The sequence below is a fragment of the Malaclemys terrapin genome, chromosome 14 (genome assembly GCF_027887155.1).
Source record: "Malaclemys terrapin pileata isolate rMalTer1 chromosome 14, rMalTer1.hap1, whole genome shotgun sequence".
NCBI classification, from domain to species: domain Eukaryota; kingdom Metazoa; phylum Chordata; order Testudines; family Emydidae; genus Malaclemys; species Malaclemys terrapin.
The window spans coordinates 39,787,468-39,804,317 of NC_071518.1; the positions used below are offsets into that span (position 1 = coordinate 39,787,468).

Here is a 16,850-nt window from a genome sequence, read left to right on the forward strand (position 1 = left end):
AGCTGAAAAGTCCTAGCCTCTTTAATCTATCCTCATAGGGGGCCTGTTCCAAACCACTAATCATTTTAGTTGCCCTTCTCTGAATCTTTTCTAATGCCAGTATATCTTTTTTGAGATGATGAGACCACCACATCTGTACACAGTATTCAAGATGTGGACATACCATCGATTTATATAAGGGAAATAAAATATTCTCCCTCTTATTCTCTCTCCCTTTTTTAATGATTCCTAACATCCTGTTTGCTTTTTTGACTGCCGCTGCACACTGCGTGGACATCTTCAGAGAACTATCCACGATGACGCCAAGATCTCTTTCCTGATTAGTTGTAGCTAAATTAGCCCCCATCATATTGTATGTATAGTGGGGGTTATTTTTTCCAATGTGCATTACTTTACATTTATCCACATTAAATTTCATTTGCCATTTTGTTGCCCAATCACTTAGTTTTGTGAGATCTTTTTGAAGTTCTTCACAGTCTGCTTTGGTCTTAACTATTTTGAGCAGTTTAGTATCATCTGCAAACTTTGCCACCTCACTGTTTACCCCTTTCTCCAGATAATTTATGAATAAGTTGAATAGGATTGGTCCTAGGACTGACCCTTGGGGAACACCACTAGTAACCCCTCTCCACTCTGAAAATTTACCATTTATTCCTACCCTTTGTTCCCTGTCTTTTAACCAGTTCTCAGTCGATGAAAGGATCTTCCCTCTTATCCCATGACAACTTAATTTACGTAAGAGCCTTTGGTGCGGGACCTTGTCAAAGGCTTTCTGGAAATCTAAGTACACTATGTCCACTGAATTCCCCTTGTCCACATGTTTGTTGACCCCTTCAGAGTACTCTAATAGATTAGTAAGACACGATTTCCCTTTACAGAAACCATGTTGACTTTTGCCCAACAGTTTATGTTCTTCTGTGTGTCTGACAATTTTATTCTTTACTATCGTTTCAACTAATTTGCCCGGTACTGACGTTAGACTTACTGGTCTGTAATTGCCAGGATCACCTCTAGAGCCCTTTTTAAAGCTATCTTCCAGTCATTGGGTACAGAAGCTGATTTAAAGGACAGGTTACAAACCATAGTTAATAGTTCCGCAACTTCACATTTGAGTTATTTCAGAACTCTTGGGTGAATGCCATCTGGTCCCGGTGACTTGTTACTGTTAAGTTTATCAATTAATTCCAAAACTTCCTCTAGTGACAATTCAATCTGTGACAATTCCTCAGATTTGTTACCTACAAAGGACGGCTCAGGTTTGGGAATCTCCCTAACTTCCTCAGCCGTGAAGACTGAAGCAAAGAATTCATTTTGTTTCTCCGCAATGACTTTATCGTCTTTAAGTGCTCCTTTTGTATCTCAATCGTCCAGGGGCCCCACTGGTTGTTTAGTAGGCTTCCTGCTTCTGATGTACTTAAAAAAACATTTTTTTATTATCTTTTGAGTTTTTGGCTAGCTGTTCTTCAAACTCCTCTTGGCTTTTCTTATTACATTTTTACACTTTGGCAGTGTTTATGCTCCTTTCTATTTACCTCACTAGGAGTTGACTTCCACTTTTTAAAAGATGCCTTTTTATCTCTCACTGCTTCTTTTACATGGTTGTTAAGCCACGGTGGCTTTTTTAATTCTATTACTGTATTTTTAAATTTGGGGAATACATTTAAGTTGGGCCTCTATTCTGGTGTCTTTGAAAAGTGTCCATGCAGTTTGCAGGGATTTCACTCTAGTCACTGTACCTGTTAATTTCTGTTTAACTAACCCCCTCATTTTTTCATAGTTCCCCTTTCTGAAGTTAAATGCCACAGTGTTGGGCTGTTGAGGTGTTCTTCCACCACAGGAATGTTAAATGTTATTATATTATGGTCACTATTTCCAAGCGGTACTGTTATAGTTACCTCCTGGAGCAGCTCCTGCACTCCACTCAACTAAATCAAGAATTGCCTCCCCCTTGTGGGTTCCCGTACCAGCTGCTCCATGAAGCAGTCATTTAAAGTATCAAGAAATTTTGTCTCTGCATTTTGTCCTGAGGTGACATGTTCCCGGTCAATATGGGGATAAGTGAAACCCGCCACTATTATTTAGTTCTTTATTTTGATAGCCTCTCTAATCTCCCTTAGCATTTCATCGTCACTATCACTGTCCTGGTCAGGTGGTCGATAATAGATCCCTACTGTTATATTCTTATTAGAGCATGGAATTACCATCCATAGAGATTCTATGGAACATGTGGCTTCATTTAAGATTTTTACTTCATTTGATTCTACATTTTCTTTCACATATAGTGCCACTCCCCCTCCTCCCCACCCACGACCTGTTCTGTCCTTCTGATATATTTTGTGCCCCGGAATGATTGTGTCCCATTGATTGTCCCCACTCCACCAGGTTTCTGTGATGCCTATTATATCAATATCCTCCTTTAACATGAGGCATTCTAGTTCACCCATCTTATTATTTAGACTTCTAGCATTTGTGTACAAGCACTTCAAAAACTTGTCACTGTTTATTTGTCTGCCCTTTTCTGATGTGTCAGATTCTTTTTTATGTGAATGTTTCTCATCTGATCTGGCCCATCCTCTCCTCCTGACTAGAACCTAGAGAATCTCGATCAATAGACTCTCCTCTAAGAGAAGTCTCTGTCTGATCCACGTGCTCCTCTGCCGCAATCGGCTTTCCCCCATCTCCTAGTTTAAAAACTGCTCTACAACCTTTTTAATGTTAAGTGCCAGCAGTCTGGATCCACTTTGGTTTAGGTGGAGCCCATCTCTCCTGTATAGGCTCCCCCCCATCCCAAAAGTTTCCCCAGTTCCTAATGAATCTAAACCCCTCCTCTCTACACCATCGTCTCATCCACGCATTGAGACTCTGAAGCTCTGCCTGCCTACCTACTTGGCCCTATGTGTGGAACTGGGAGCATTTCTGAGAATGCCACCATAGAGGTCCTGGATTTCAGTCTCTTCCCTAGCAGCCTAAATTTGGCCTCCAGGACATCTCTCCTACCCTTCCCTATGTCATTGGTACCTACATGTATCACGACCACCGGCTCCTCCCCAGCACTACACATAAGTCTGTCTAGATATCTCGAGAGATCCACAATCTGCACCGGGCAGACAAGTCACCATACGGTTCTCCCGATCATCACAAACCCAGCTATCTATGTTTCTAATGATTGAATCTCCCATTACTAACACCTGCCTTTTCCTAGTGACTGGAGTTTCCTTCCCCGGAGAGGTAACCTCAGTGTGAGAGGATACCCCAACACCATCTGGAAGGAAGGTCCCAACTATGGGAAGGTTTCCCTCTGTCCCATTGACTGCTCTGCTTCCCTGGGCCTTTCATCCTCCTCAACAGCGCAGGGGCTGTTTGACCGGAGGTGGGACAATTCTACAGTGTCCCGGAAAGCCTCATCAACATACCTCTCTGACTCCCTTAGCTCCTCCAGTTCCACCACCCTGGCCTCCAAAGCCCATACGCAGTCTCTGAGGGCAAGGAGCTCCTTGCACCGAATGCACACATACGCCACCCGCCCACAGGCAGGTAATTATCCATGCTACACTGAGTGCAATAAACAGGATAGCCCCCACTCTGCTGCTGGGCTTCTGCCTGCATTCTCTCCTACAGCTGCCTAGGTTAACAATATGGTTTTTGTTTAAATCAAGAGGCTTTGAATATAGTTTAGTTTAAAGGTTTTAAAGAATGGCACGTGTACCTTGCCCCCTTCCCACTCCCCTTCCAAACTCCCTCTCGAAACTCCCTGTTCGCAAAGCTACATGCTCCCAATCGCACCTTTCCAAAGGGTCTGCACTAGCTGTGTAAAATCCCCTTGCACTCCTCAGTAGCTGCACCAGAGGGTTGCAGTACTGTAACCACTTCCCCAGATGGCAGCCCAGACAGGGATGTTTGTCCCTGGAGCAAGCGTGCTGGAATGAGTGTAGTTTTGCTTCTGGTTTGCATGGACCCCTGAGGTGAGCTGTGAGGATGCTGCAGAAGTGCACCGCTCGCTCGCTGGTTTCATGCTCCCTAGTAAAGGGACCCATCACGCACAGCCTAGGGCAGCGAAGGGGGGTTACCACATGGGCGTGTGGCAGCTTCCTGGAGGGGCTGGCTTCAGAACCAGGAGCCTTGGGGAAGGTGACCTTTCGGTGGCTCTGTGCAGGGAGTGTAGTGGGGCGGAGTCTCTCCTTGGGGGACAGCTTCACCCTGACTTCCTTTGCTGGGGAGAGAGGTGTAGTTGGAATCCCCTGGTGGGCACCATGGTGCTGCGTTTGGACCTCTGGGCTCAGGACAGCCGCAGGCTGGACTAGCAGCGGCTACAGGTCAGGATTAAAGGTCATTGGCAGTGGTGGGGCAGGGGCTTCTAGGATCTGGGATAGCAGGGGAGCTGTGGGGCAGGACTGAGGGATGTTGCCAGAGTTTGGGGGTGGGGTGGGGAGCTGGATTGAGGGGCATCAGTAGAGTGGCAGAGGTGGTGTGCCAGCTTCCCCTACCATTGTTTGGCTTGTGGCACCATGGTGTCAGGAAAGAGGTAGGAGGAGCCGGGAGGGGATGGCTTGGGGACCAGTCAGAATTTACACTGTAATTCCAGAGCGCTCGCCTGGCTCCGTCAGAGCTGGCCCCACACGTGCCTTTTCTCCCCTTGTCTCGTTGGCGTATACAGAATAACCCAGTGGGGTCAGGGTCTGTGGTGGGCTGGGAGCCGATCGGCGTGCAGGGAACTGAGAGCTTCCTCCTTCGCAAGGATCCTGCCCACTGCTGGATCTGAGTGACTAAAATCCCACGTCTCTGCAGTATAAACTCCTCAAACCGGTTTCCCTGAGGTTCTGTGCCCACGGTATTGTGTTGGTCAGGGGATGTCACCAGCAAGTGACTGACAGGGCATAGGACAGTCGTGCTAGGCTGGTAACGGGGAACAACACCCAGGAGCCTTTCTAAACTCGCTCCTCTCTGGGCTCCAGCCCTGTTATTTTCAGGTCTGTCGTGTTGAGTATGCTTCAGGTGTGAGTGTGCCCAATAGGCCAGTGTCTAGTAAGTCTAGAGGGTGCTGTGGGACGCTGGCATGAGGGCGACCGATGTCTGCGCCATTGGATCTCTGTAGCATGCACTCAGTGACGCAGGGAAGGGCAGAAGCAGAGGCTGGTCGGTGCCAGCTCTCCTGCCCTGTGGCTCTGGCTCCGGAGGCTGTGGTGTCCTGTGCGTAGGTGGGAAAGGAGGGTCTGAGGGGATTAGCTGGGCTGGGGGCTTCATCTGAGGGTCACCTGGGACAAGCTCTGACCTTCCAGTTGGAGCCGTGATTCCCCAGGGGAAGTGCGGATGAACCACGCTTTGCCTGGAGCTGCTGGATGAGTTTCAAGGCCTGTTCTGCAGTGACTCCATTCGCCCCCTTTGATAGGCTGGGCGGCTGTGGGTGCTATTTAGACACTTGGCCCTGGCGAGGAGCCCGGTGGGCCATTTCCTCCCAGGGTGTTGCTGGCAAAGCAGCTGCCTGGATCCAGCCCTGGGAGGAGCTGCAGCCATCTCAGTGCCCTCCTGCACTGTGGCCCCAGTTCCTGACTGCAGCAGCGGTGCGTACCTGGCATGTAGGGCAGGCTCCTGAGAGAGGGGCAGTGCTTTCCTCTAGGGCGGCCGTGCCCGGGCTGTGGCTGTAGCAATTGGGTGTAACAAGACTCCTTGCAGAAGGGCTGGGTGTGACCCGGCTCTGTCGTGTTGCCCAAGTTTGGAGCCTGCTGGCTTGAGGAGCGGCCGGGCTGTTCCTGGCATGTCCGTAGCTGTGTTTGGGGAGCTAATGTGCCACAGGAGGCATCGCTACTTCCCGAATCCCCTGCCCCTCTGCCTCCAGACGCCTGCAGACCCCACAGGCCTGCCTCAGTTCTCCCCCGGTGTAAATCAAGGCTAACTCCACTGAATCGAATGTTTTACACCAGTGTCCATCTGAGACCGGAATCCCCCTGTGGGTCACGTGGGGTATTTCCTGCAGAGTCTAGAGATGGAAAAGACCCATTGGACCAGCCAGTCCCTCTCCCAGGGCCAGGTCCTGCCATGCGTCTCTTCAGGGGCAGTCTGGAGTGTGTGTGGTTCAGCCCTGCGGTGATGGGACCAGCCCACGCTGATAATGGGCTGGCTGGATAAGTGCCATTGTCATTCACGTTGGAATCAAACTGAACCTTGGCAGCTGCCTGTGCGTGGGCCGGGACTTGGCTGGCCATGGGGTCCCTGCCGGAGAGAGGGGCCCTGGTCTGTCCAGCAGTTCCCCAAAGGCTTGGCAGGAAAATGGACAGACATGCTCACCTTGGCTGCACTTCCCCATCCTATCCCATGGGGGCAGCGCAGCCTGGAGGCTGGTTCACCGCACCAGTTGCCAGGAGAGGATGTTGACTATTTTGTGCCTTATCTCGCATTTCCAGACCTTTCAGTTACCACTTCCTGCCCCCACTAGCGCCAGGCAGTGCCCAGTGCTCAGTGCGCGTCTCTCCGGCAGCAGGGCACTGCCCGGGGACACTAGCTGCACACATGGCATGTGGAGGAGAACGGGCCCCGCCCACAAGTATTGCTGGATTGCTCCCCACACTCTGTGCCGCTGGCTGCCCCGCTCGGTCACTGCTGCTGGTGGGCGTTAGCTGTGGCGCCATCAGAGGGAGACCTGGGCTTGGTCTATGCCCAGAGCTGCTCTGGGGAAAGTGTGAAGCTAAACGGGTTTAGCTGAACTGCTCCAAGCCAGGTTTAAACCGAAGGGAGAGAGTCCACACGGAGCTACGCCAACCCAGCGCCACATCACAGCCTGAGTTAAACTGGTGGAGCTCGGGCAAGGCCGTTGTGTTGCATGCCAGACTGCGCACAAATCAGATAGCTGAGTGTGCTCCTCTTACAGGAGGCAGCCTGGGGCACGGACAGGGCTCTGGACTGCAACCCAGGAGCTCTGGGCTCTATTCCACATCTTTGCCACTGGCCTCCTGTGAGCTGGGGCAAATCACCTCACCTCTCTGGGCCTCAGTTTCCCCAGTGCTCCTTTAAGAGCCCCGGATGGAACGCACCACATGCTGCTGTTAGCAGTAGCATCCATCTGGCTGTTCATGCACGCCCCTAGCTGCTGTGCATGCCGTTAAGGGCATGTACATTTGTAAAGAACTGCCCCTAAATTGCCTCTGAATCTGCTTCCTGGTTAATGAGGCCTGTTAGGGGTTCTTCTTCAAACTGGCTCCAAACCCCCATGACACATGGCAGGTGGACTGAGCGGGGGCTGCCATTGGTCTGAGGAGGCGAGGTGGTGGTGTGACTCGTCTCTCCACGCCTTCAAGAGTGCCAGGGTCAGAGGGAAATTCCAGGCGGTCGGCTCTTACCATTGAGCCAGACAGTGTCTGTTTGAGCAGTGTCCCTTCCCTGGGGAGGGAGATGGGGCCCACTGGCCACCAAGAGCCAGGTTTGGGAGGCGTTTTAGAGCAGGCCTGCAGGGGGGTGGGAGCCAGCGGCCGCCTAAAGAGAAAGCACTGGGTCTCTTTAGTGAGGCTCACATTTGCCCCCAAGTGTCCGTCAGCGGCAGGTGAATGAACGCCCCGTGGCTCCTTTCTCTCCGATGAGCCAGTGTTCTCCGTTTATTACCAGCTCTGTGCACCCCGGCTAGTGACGTGAGATCCTAGCAGAGAGCACCCACAACACGTCCTGGACACACAGTTCACAACGCCAGCCTTGGGGCAGTGCTGTGGTTGGGATCTGGTTCCGGGTGTGCACCTGGGAAGCTGATCACGTAAGAGGAGGATCTAAAATGAAAAGAAATGTTACTTTACGGGCAGTTGTTTTAACCCCCTTTTATTCACAGCAACCAGATCACTGTGGGGGTTTTGCACTTTAAATCACAAGACGTGTTCCATATGTCCACATATTACAGACCTATTCCAAATGTCCACCCGACACCCCATTCCTCTTCGAACCACCCTCAACTACTTTGTTTTTCTTCTGTTCCCCACACGCTTCAAAAGACAAATGCCAGGACCCAGGAGGGCTTTATCCCAAATTAGTAGGAAGAGCACAATGAGGGTGTTGGGTTTTGCAGGGTGGGCTCTCATCGCTTTGAAGTTGGAAATTGAAACAAACGAATGCCTTTGGGGGCTAAGGGTTTTTTACAGAAAATTTTAAAACTAAATACCACGTGGGTGTGACACTATTTAAGGTTAATATCCTCTCTAGTGATTTGAGTTGGGTTTTTATTTTTCATGTGTGCACCTCTGCTCCTCTTGGCTCTGTAGACGGCACTGTGTGGAACGCCTGGCAATAGGAGGGTTTTGATGACATCTTCAATTTCTGTATTCCAGCATATTAAAAAGGAAAACCAATCCAATGAAGTATACATTGTAATTTAATTTTCTTCTTCTGACGGCTCAAAACTCAGGTATGAAAAGTTCAGCTCCAGCGTGGAATGTGAGGACACTTTGGTTTTGTTTCCTTTTTACCAGCCATGTCAGCTATAAAAAAAAAATAAATAAAAAAAAATCCACAATACAAATAGTGAGTGAGCAGAGTCTTTGCTCTTCCAGATTTATCCTCTTTGTTAATAACATCGGCTAAATGGACATTCTACAAGTTGTGCACATTGGTTCAGTCTAAGCTTAGTATTTGTGAATTAAGTTACCCAATGCTAGCATGAAACCCTCAAAAGGGGAGGGGAATTTTAACTGAAGAAAAAAAATGTAAAACTGTACTGGAAATATGGTAACATTCTGTTGTATTTTGACAGAATTATTTTTATTAAAATACACATCCATGTGCAAGAACTGGTGTGGAGATGTGCGCTTTGTGAGTCTGTGCTTTATTTATGCAATCAGGGTTAGATGTTGTCTCCCCAAGTTAACCCCCCACCCCATGTGCGCACACCTTCCGCTGCCTCACTGGCTTGCACGGGATGCTAACGCTATTGAGTTTGTTGTCAAATGATCAGCATCACAGGGGGCTGGGGGAGAAGACAATGCAGTAGTGGACTTTACAGCATGTGCTCCCCCTCCTCCCGTGTATCTGGGGGCTGGTCTACAGATAGTGGCACCAAAATGCCTTAAATTGGGTTCGGTTCACACTTTGGTTATTTTGCAGACCTGTGTGGACAGTCTGATTTCTGCTTCTTTTGATTTAGTGTAAATTTGTTAGGATGCTTGTAATCCCCAAGAAGTGTCCTCCCGCAGACTTGCTCCAGAATAAGCATTGCCAGCTCTTGTGATATTTGGTGTTTTTCTTTAAACCCTGCTGTTGGAATCAAGAGGGTCTTGGTAACTGAGTGTTTTTAGCTCTCGGGGTTGCAGAGAAAAGCCTGGAACTGTGGCCTATAGGCTCAGCAACCAGAGGGCAAAAAAACAGAACCTAAAGTGTAACCTCCCCCGGTGTGTGGGGCGGGGGTTACATCTGCCCCAGAGTGTGTGGACCAACCCTCATCATGGGCCTATCTAAGCTGAAGCCAGTCCTGCAACCCTGCCAGGAAGGACCAGCCATAACCGTCACAGGTCTCTGCTGTGTTCCATGAGTCGAGATTTGTCCCCTACTGGGTGCTCCACTACCCGCCCTCCTTCCCCTCTGCTTCGGACTGTTCCTTAAAGGATGTTTGGAGAAGGAACTGCGGGTGGTTCGCCCAGGCACCGCTGGCTATCCCCGGGGTCCAGCATGAGGAGGCGAAGGGGGCATGTGGGCCAAACAGACAATGTTAACTGAACATCTCTGATCAAGGCTCGAGAGCCACATGTGCACTTGAAGTGGAGCACCCAGAGGGGGACACATCTCAAAGAACTGCAGTAACTGCACATGGGGAGTAACCTCTTCATCAACATCATCATGAAGTCCTCCTGAGCCGGGCAGATAAAACCACCCAGTTTCCCTTCCAAAATCAACCTTCACTGCCCCTGCTGCCTGAAGGCAGGGCCTGCTACGTGCCAGCCATGGGCACCAAAGCTTGATTCTGTCCCCTGCAGAGAAGCTGCTAACTGTGCTGCCACTGCACTGCGAGTGACTCCCTGTAAGGGCAGGTGTCCCCAGCGTCCTAGCGCATCACACAGCCAGGGGAGGGGAGAGGAAGGGGACAGGTGGGCACGTTAACTCGCTAAACAGCAGCCGCAGAGCTGCTGGGGGAACTGGCAGCAGCAGCTGAATAGCCTGAATCAGGTACTTTGCAATGGCAATGAGGGACCACGGGATGACTTTAAAAATCAGGGCCGGCTGGGGGATGTCCTGCACAATTCAGGCCAGTAGAAAGGTGTGCCCCGCACACATCTGCTCCACCCATGGGAGTGGCCAGCCCCCAGGGTTCAGAAATGATCAACCTGCCCCAAAATCATTAGCTTGTCTTAAAATGCAGGAGGTTTTAACAAATAAAAAGTTGGATCTTTTTCTTTACTTTCTGGTCTCTGAGCCTGAGGTCACCTGTGTGTCATGTTTTCAAGCTTTTAGCTGTAATCACAAAGGCTAAACGTTGTTTGTTCTTTTTAAAAAAAAAAAAAAAAAAAAGCTGAGTCTCATGTAATCACATGATACCAGGAGCTGGGGCTTTCTGAAACTATCACAAGATTCACTATAGTTTTAACAAAACTGTAGAAAGGGCATTTCTACATCCTTTCCATGCACTTTCTGGAGGAGGGGGAGTAATTCCTGTGCATAGTCATTACTAACTGCTAATGTAGCCCTGCTATGTCTACACTGGAACTGGAGGTGTAATTTCCAGCTCAGGTGGCCATACCTGTACTCGCTGTGATCGAGGTAGCGCAATCAAAATAGAAGTGTAGCCATGGCTACAGGGGTGGTGGGTCAGGCAAACCACGCCACTTACAATCCCATCTGAACCCTTAGGTATGTACTTGGGCTGGCTCACCTCTCCTGCCACCCATGCAACTGGGGCACTGAGATGGGGAGGGGGGTGGGTGGGGGTTGAGATGGTGTGTGAGAGGGGTGGTGAGGCAGGGTGCGACGGGAACATCAAGGAGGTTGCTGAAGAGGAGGGTGTATGTGGGGGGCACAGAGATGGGGTGTGGGGGTGCTGAGGCAGAATATGGGGCACAGAGGTGGGGTGTGAGTGGGGAAGGTTGAGGCAGGGCCTATGAAGTGTGACGGGGTCCCTGCGGTGCAACCTGGACCATGGGACCGCGGAGTCCTCCAAACCCGCCAACCTGGGCTGCCCCTCCCTGTGATACTCATGTCAAGCTAGGAGCCTCTGATAGGCACTGCACTGACACCGCCATCTACAGGCACGGACACATCTGAGTTACATGAATGATCTCCCAGACACTCACGAATGATACATCAATGGGGAGGCTTCAGCCAATTCCCCCCAGTTCTCCAGTCTCACACCTCAGAAGTCTACCATCTTGTACTGCCCAGAAGTCTGACCAGTGTAAGCTCAATACCAAGTTTGCCACTCCCCCAGTGTAGAATGGGGACACACCAGCCCTTGTAGTCTGAACTGAGATTCCCCACTCACTTCAACCTAAACACACTGTTGTAGGTAAAATATAAAAGATTTATTAACTACAGACAAATTTTAAGTGATTATAAGTAGCAGGCCTAGAGATCAAAGTCCGTTAGCGAAGAAATATAAATAAATTAGAGGTCTGAATTCTAACTTAAACAGACTAAGCAGGATTTGAATCAAGCCCTCTCTCACCCTAACAGCTTTCAACTAGCAATAATCACGCCTCGGATTAACCTCATCGGCTATGATACTATGGCTATGATACCGCCACCTCAATACACAGCCGAGTCCCCCCCTTCTAGCCTGGGACCAAACTTACCCAGTCTGAAGTCTTTGTCTTCCAGATGTCCCTCCAGCTGTTGAGATGGGGGGCGGGGAGTGATCTCCTGCTAGAAAGATCCTTGTAACCTGGATTAGTCCGCCCCCATGGGGAGTCTCCAGGATAGGGGATTGGGTGTTGATGAGCCATTAATCCCTGTCTGGCCAATGATGGCTAGGCCTTGATTGCAACTGAGAGCCCTATTTCAGTAACTCACATAGCAATACTTAATAACTTCACATACAATGATAGCACACACAATCTAACAGGCTATTCATGTTCAGTGGATCAAGACTTTAAAAATTATACCTCACACGATACACTTTGTACAAAACGTTAGTGTTACCATATCTAACAAATAAAAAAAGAGGACCCTCCATGGCCCCTGGCCCTGCCCATTTCCCCAGCCCCACCCATTCCCCACCCTAACTCTGCCCCCTCCTCCCTCCCACTCCCAGCCACGGGGAAAGGGCTGCCCGAGCGCTACCGGCTTCACGGTTTGCCGGGCAGCCCCCAGACCCTGCGCCCCCGGCCGGCGCTTCCCCAGCGCAGCTGGAGCCCGGGAGGGGAAGTGCCCAGCCGGGGTCGCAGGGTCTGGAGGCTGCCCAGCAAACCGTGAAGCCGGTAGCGCTTGGGCTTCGGGCAGCCCCCTTGCCTCCGGACCTTGTGCCCCCGGCTGGGCACTTCCCCTCCCGGGCTCCGGCGGCGCAGGGTCCGGAGGAATGGGGGCTGCCCAAAGCCTGTAGCGCTCGGCTCTTAAACAGAGCCGAAGAGTCGGGGAGGAGCAGAGCCGCCGTGGCTGGAGGCTCTGCTCCTCCCCTGACTCTTTGGCTCTGTTTAAGAGCCGAGCTGCCCGAGCGCTACCGGCTTCAGGCAGCCCCCCTGCCTCCGGACTCTGCGCCGCCGGAGCCCGGGAGGGGAAGTGCCCGGCCGGCGGCTGGGGTCCGGGGGCAAGGGGGCTGCCTGAAGCCCATAGCGCTCGGGCAGCTCGGCTCTTAAACAGAGCCGAAGAGTCAGGGGAGGAGCAGAGCCGCCGCGGCAGGGGAAGTGCCTGGCCGGCATTTTCCCGGACATGTTTGGCTGAGTGGGGGGAGGGGCATAGAGGCAGTATGTGTTTGTAGGGGGCTCAGAGGTGGGGTGATGTGGGATGGGATGCTGAAGCGGGGTGTGTTGAGGTGGAATGTGTAGGTAAGGATACTGAGACTGGGTGGGGGGGGCTCTGAGATGGGAGGTGTGGGAGCTGAGGTGGGAAGTGTGTATGAGGTGGGGTGTGGGGGGGAGGTGCTGAGGTAGTGGGGAGTGGAGGAGGCGCTGAGGTAGTGTGTGTTTGTGGGGGGGGCTCAGAGGTGGGGTGTATGTGGGGTGGGATGCTGAGGGTGGGTGGGGGTGTGTGTTGAGGTGGGATGTGTAGGTGGGGACACTGAGGCTGGGTGTGGGGAAGGGGAGAGGCCATGTGTGGGGGGCTGAGGTGGGGTGTATGGAGATGATGCTGAGGTAGTGGGAGTGGAGGAGGCACTGAGGCAGGGTGTGTTGGGGGGGTGCCGTAGTGGGGCCTATTGGGGGCGCGGAGGTAGGGTGTGTGTTAGGGAGGAGCTGATGGGCAGGGGAATAGAGGGGGCACTGAGGTTGTAGGGTGGGGCAGTGCTCAGGCAGGGGGTGTGGCAGAGTGTGGTGGCGGTGTGTGAGAGGCGCTGAGGTTGTGTGTGTGTGTGTGTGTGTGTTGGGGGTGCTGCGCGAGGGCATTGAGGTGGGGTGAGGGAGATGCTGAGGTGGGGTGGCGGTGTGTGAGAGACGCTGAGGTGGGGTGTGTGTGTGTTGGGGGTGCTGCGGGAAGGCATTGAGGTGGGGTGGGGTGAGGGAGATGCTGAGGTGGGGTGTGGGGTGGCGGTGTGTGAGAGGCGCTGAGGTGGGGTGTGTGTGTGTTGGGGGTGCTGTGGGAGGGCATTGAAGTGGGGTGGGGTGAGGGAGAAGCTGAGGTGGGGTGTGTGGTGGCGGTGTGTGAGAGGCGCTGAGGTGGGGTGTGTGTGTGTTGGGGGTGCTGCGGGAGGGCATTGAGGTGGGGTGGGGGTGAGGGAGATGCTGAGGTGGGGTGTGGGGCGGTGAGGCGGATATGGGGGTGGTGGTCAGGCAGAGTGTAAGGGGGATGCTGAGGTGGTGTGTGGGGAGAAGAAACTGAGGGGGTGTGTGGGGTGGGCAGAGGGTGCTGAGGCACGGTGTATGGGGGGGTGAGGCAGGGTGTGTGTTGATGGCAGTGAGGTAGGTGTTTGTATGGGGGTAGTCCTTGTTGTCAGCAACAGGCAGGGCAGAGATGGGCTCAGGGCACGGTCCCTCATGTCATTGCCAGGTGGGGAAGGGCGGGGGTGTGTGTGCGGTCCCTGGGGTCGGCCCTGGGCGGGGAAGGGCAGGGTTGGGAGTGGGGTGCAGCCCCTGAGGTCGGTGCCAGGCGGGAAAGGGCAGGGGCAGGAGCGTGAGGGGTGGCATCTGGGGTTGGTGCTGGGTGGGGATGGGCAGGTTGGGGATGCAAATTCTGGGGTCGGTGCCGGGCGGGGGCAAGTGGTGCGGTCCCTGGGGTCAGTGCCAGGAAGGGAAAGGGCAGGGGCGGGAGTGGGGGGTCGGTGCCAGGTGGGGGCCGATGGCGCGGTCCCGGGGGTCGGGGCCAGGAAGGGAAAGGGAAGGGAAGAGCAGGGATGGGAATGTGGGTGTCGGTGCTGGGTGGGGTCGGTGCGGGGTGGGTGGCATGGTCCCTGGGGTTGGTGCCGGGTGGGGGCGGGTGGCACAGTCCCTGGGGTTGGTGCCAGGCGGGGACGCGGTCTCTGAGGTCGGTGCCAGGAAGGGAAAGGGAAGGGAAGGGCAGGGGCGGAAGTGGGGGGTCGGTGCCGGGTGGGGGCCGATGGCGCGGTCCCTGGGGTCAGTGCCGTGCACTGGTGGGTGGTGCCCGCCAAGGGCTTGGGAGGCTGCAAGTCCTGGCTGCGGGCTGTGCTGCGGGGTCACTGTGCTCTGTGCAGAGCAGGGCAAGAGGCTGCGCTGGTGCCAGCCTGTGGATCTGGCCCTGGTCCCCTACTCTTTTATTGTGGGTCCTACTGTAACCCGCCCGCGGGCTCCCCCTGCTGCTGCTGGCGGCCTAGCACAGGGGCTGTGAAATTCGACGCGGCTCCTTTAAGGCTTGGAACAGCCCCTCCCTTCCGCGCATGCGCACGAACTGTCGGAGTGGGCAGAGTGTCTCCCGCGGAGCCTGGCCGGCGCGCGCTGCATCGTGCTGCCAGAGGGGCCGCGCCCAGGACTCCCCCCAGCGCCGCGGGAGCGCGCCCCTCCTCTTTCTCTGCCTCGCGGGAGCGCGCGCCCCGCCCCGCCTTCCCGCCCTGCCAGGAGGATGCGCCCGGGGGCGAGACGGGGCCGCTGCGCTTCGCTGGCCCCAGCCCGGAGCCAGGTGCCGCCTCCGGCCCGCAGGTGAGAGACGCGCCCGGCGGGGCGTGGGGCTGGGGGCGTTAGGGGAGGAGCCAGGGGGTGTCTGGGTGCGAGGGGAGGGGGGTGCTGAGCTGGGGGTGTTGGGGGGTGCTGAGCTGGGGAGGGGGAGTGGGGAGCTGGGGAGGGGGAGCGGGGTGCTGTGGGGGTGCTGAGCTGGAGAGGGGTAGCATGGTGCTGTGGGGGTGCTGAGCTGGGGAGGGGGAGCATGGTGCTGTGGGGGTGCTGAGCTGGGGAGGGGGAGCATGGAGCTGGGGGTGCTGGGGGGTGCTGAGCTGGGGAGGGGGAGCATGGAGCTGGGGGTGCTGGGGAGGAGGTGGGCAGCGTGGAGCTGGGGGTGCTGGCGGGTGCTGAGCTGGGGAGGGGGAGCGGGGAGCTGGGGGTGCTGGGGAGGAGGTGGGCAGCGTGGAGCTGGGGGTGCTGGGGGGTGCTGAGCTGGGGGTGTTGGGGGGTGCTGAGCTGGGGGTGTTGGGGGGTGCTGAGCTGGGGAGGGGGAGTGGGGAGCTAGGGGTGCTGAGCTGGGGAGGGGTAGCATGGTGCTGTGGGGGTGCTGAGTTGGGGAGGGGGTGGGCAGTGTGGAGCTGGGGGTGCTGGGGAGGGGGTGGAGCTGGGGGTGCTGTGGGGGTTCCTCCCACATCCCTATGGCTGTGGGGATGGGTTGTGCTGATCTCCTCATGCCCTGCTCAGCCCCACTCTTCTTGCTTAGGTCACATCACTCCTTGTCCAGGGTCCCTGCAGCCCCTTGGTGGCTCCAGCTCTGGGGAACTGGGTTTGTGTGTCTTGACATTTAATTCCTGCGGGGAACTAGATTGAGCTTAAGCAGTAATGTCACAATGACCTTTAAAGCCAGCATGAGTTACAAGTCGCTCCTTTTCCCTCCTGCTCAGGTGTTAACTGCAGCCTTGCCTGGCATATCTGATGGCATTTGGGGCCACAGAAACACACTAGCAAATCACATAGTGATGGCTGGGAAAAGTCTGCATTTGTCAGCAATTGCTCCCAGTTACATGTTGTGTGCTCTAGTTTGTCCCTGTAGAATAGGTCTCTGCCATCACTGTGTGGTAGTGATTGACAAATGTGGACTTTTAGTGGTGAATAATCTAGCCTTGAACCCTTTGCACTTGCATGTCTTTTGTGTTGCCTCTCTTTCTTTTCCCGTCTGCCCATGAGAACAGAGCAGATGAGCTCTGTATTAAAATGTGTAAGAATTTGCTATGCTAGGAGAACAGCCCATAAGTAAGGAACATAGAAGCAGATGTGGGACAAGGTCAATAGTGCTACATATCTGCTCTTGGAATAATTGATAGCCACTGATGCACCATCATTCAAAATGTTACTTTTGGGGCTTGTCTACACTGCTATGTTGTCGCCAAAACTTTGGTCTTTTGCGGGTACTTAAGAAAGTCTCCCCCCCCCCCCCCCCCCGAAAGTCAAAAGTTTTGCCAACATAAGCGGCAGTGTGAATGCGACTTTGTTGGCAGGAGCGCTCTCCTGCTGACAAAGCTTATGCTGCTCTTGGGGCTGTACCAATAGCGTTGTTCACACCCGCTGACTTTTAGCAACAAGGCTGTGTCGTGTAGACGAGCCCTCAGTTAAAGCACAGGACTGACTGGGTGTTTGGAGATCTAGGTTCTGTTAGTG

General features: G+C 53.9%; 1 protein-coding gene and 1 pseudogene across 1 annotated transcript in view; one reads left to right on the forward strand and one right to left on the reverse strand.

The window, feature by feature from the left end:
* Nucleotides 1-11,537: 11,537 nt before the first annotated feature.
* LOC128849096 (U4 spliceosomal RNA) lies at nt 11,538-11,691 on the reverse strand (annotated as a pseudogene).
* Nucleotides 11,692-14,977: 3,286 nt separating this feature from the next.
* GFOD2 (glucose-fructose oxidoreductase domain containing 2) overlaps nt 14,978-16,850 on the forward strand; it is a 63,916-nt gene continuing 62,043 nt past the window's right edge. Inside the window, exon 1 of the mRNA XM_054048864.1 lies at nt 14,978-15,194. The gene's annotated coding sequence lies outside the window, so the exon portion shown is untranslated. The remainder of the gene's footprint in view (nt 15,195-16,850) is intronic.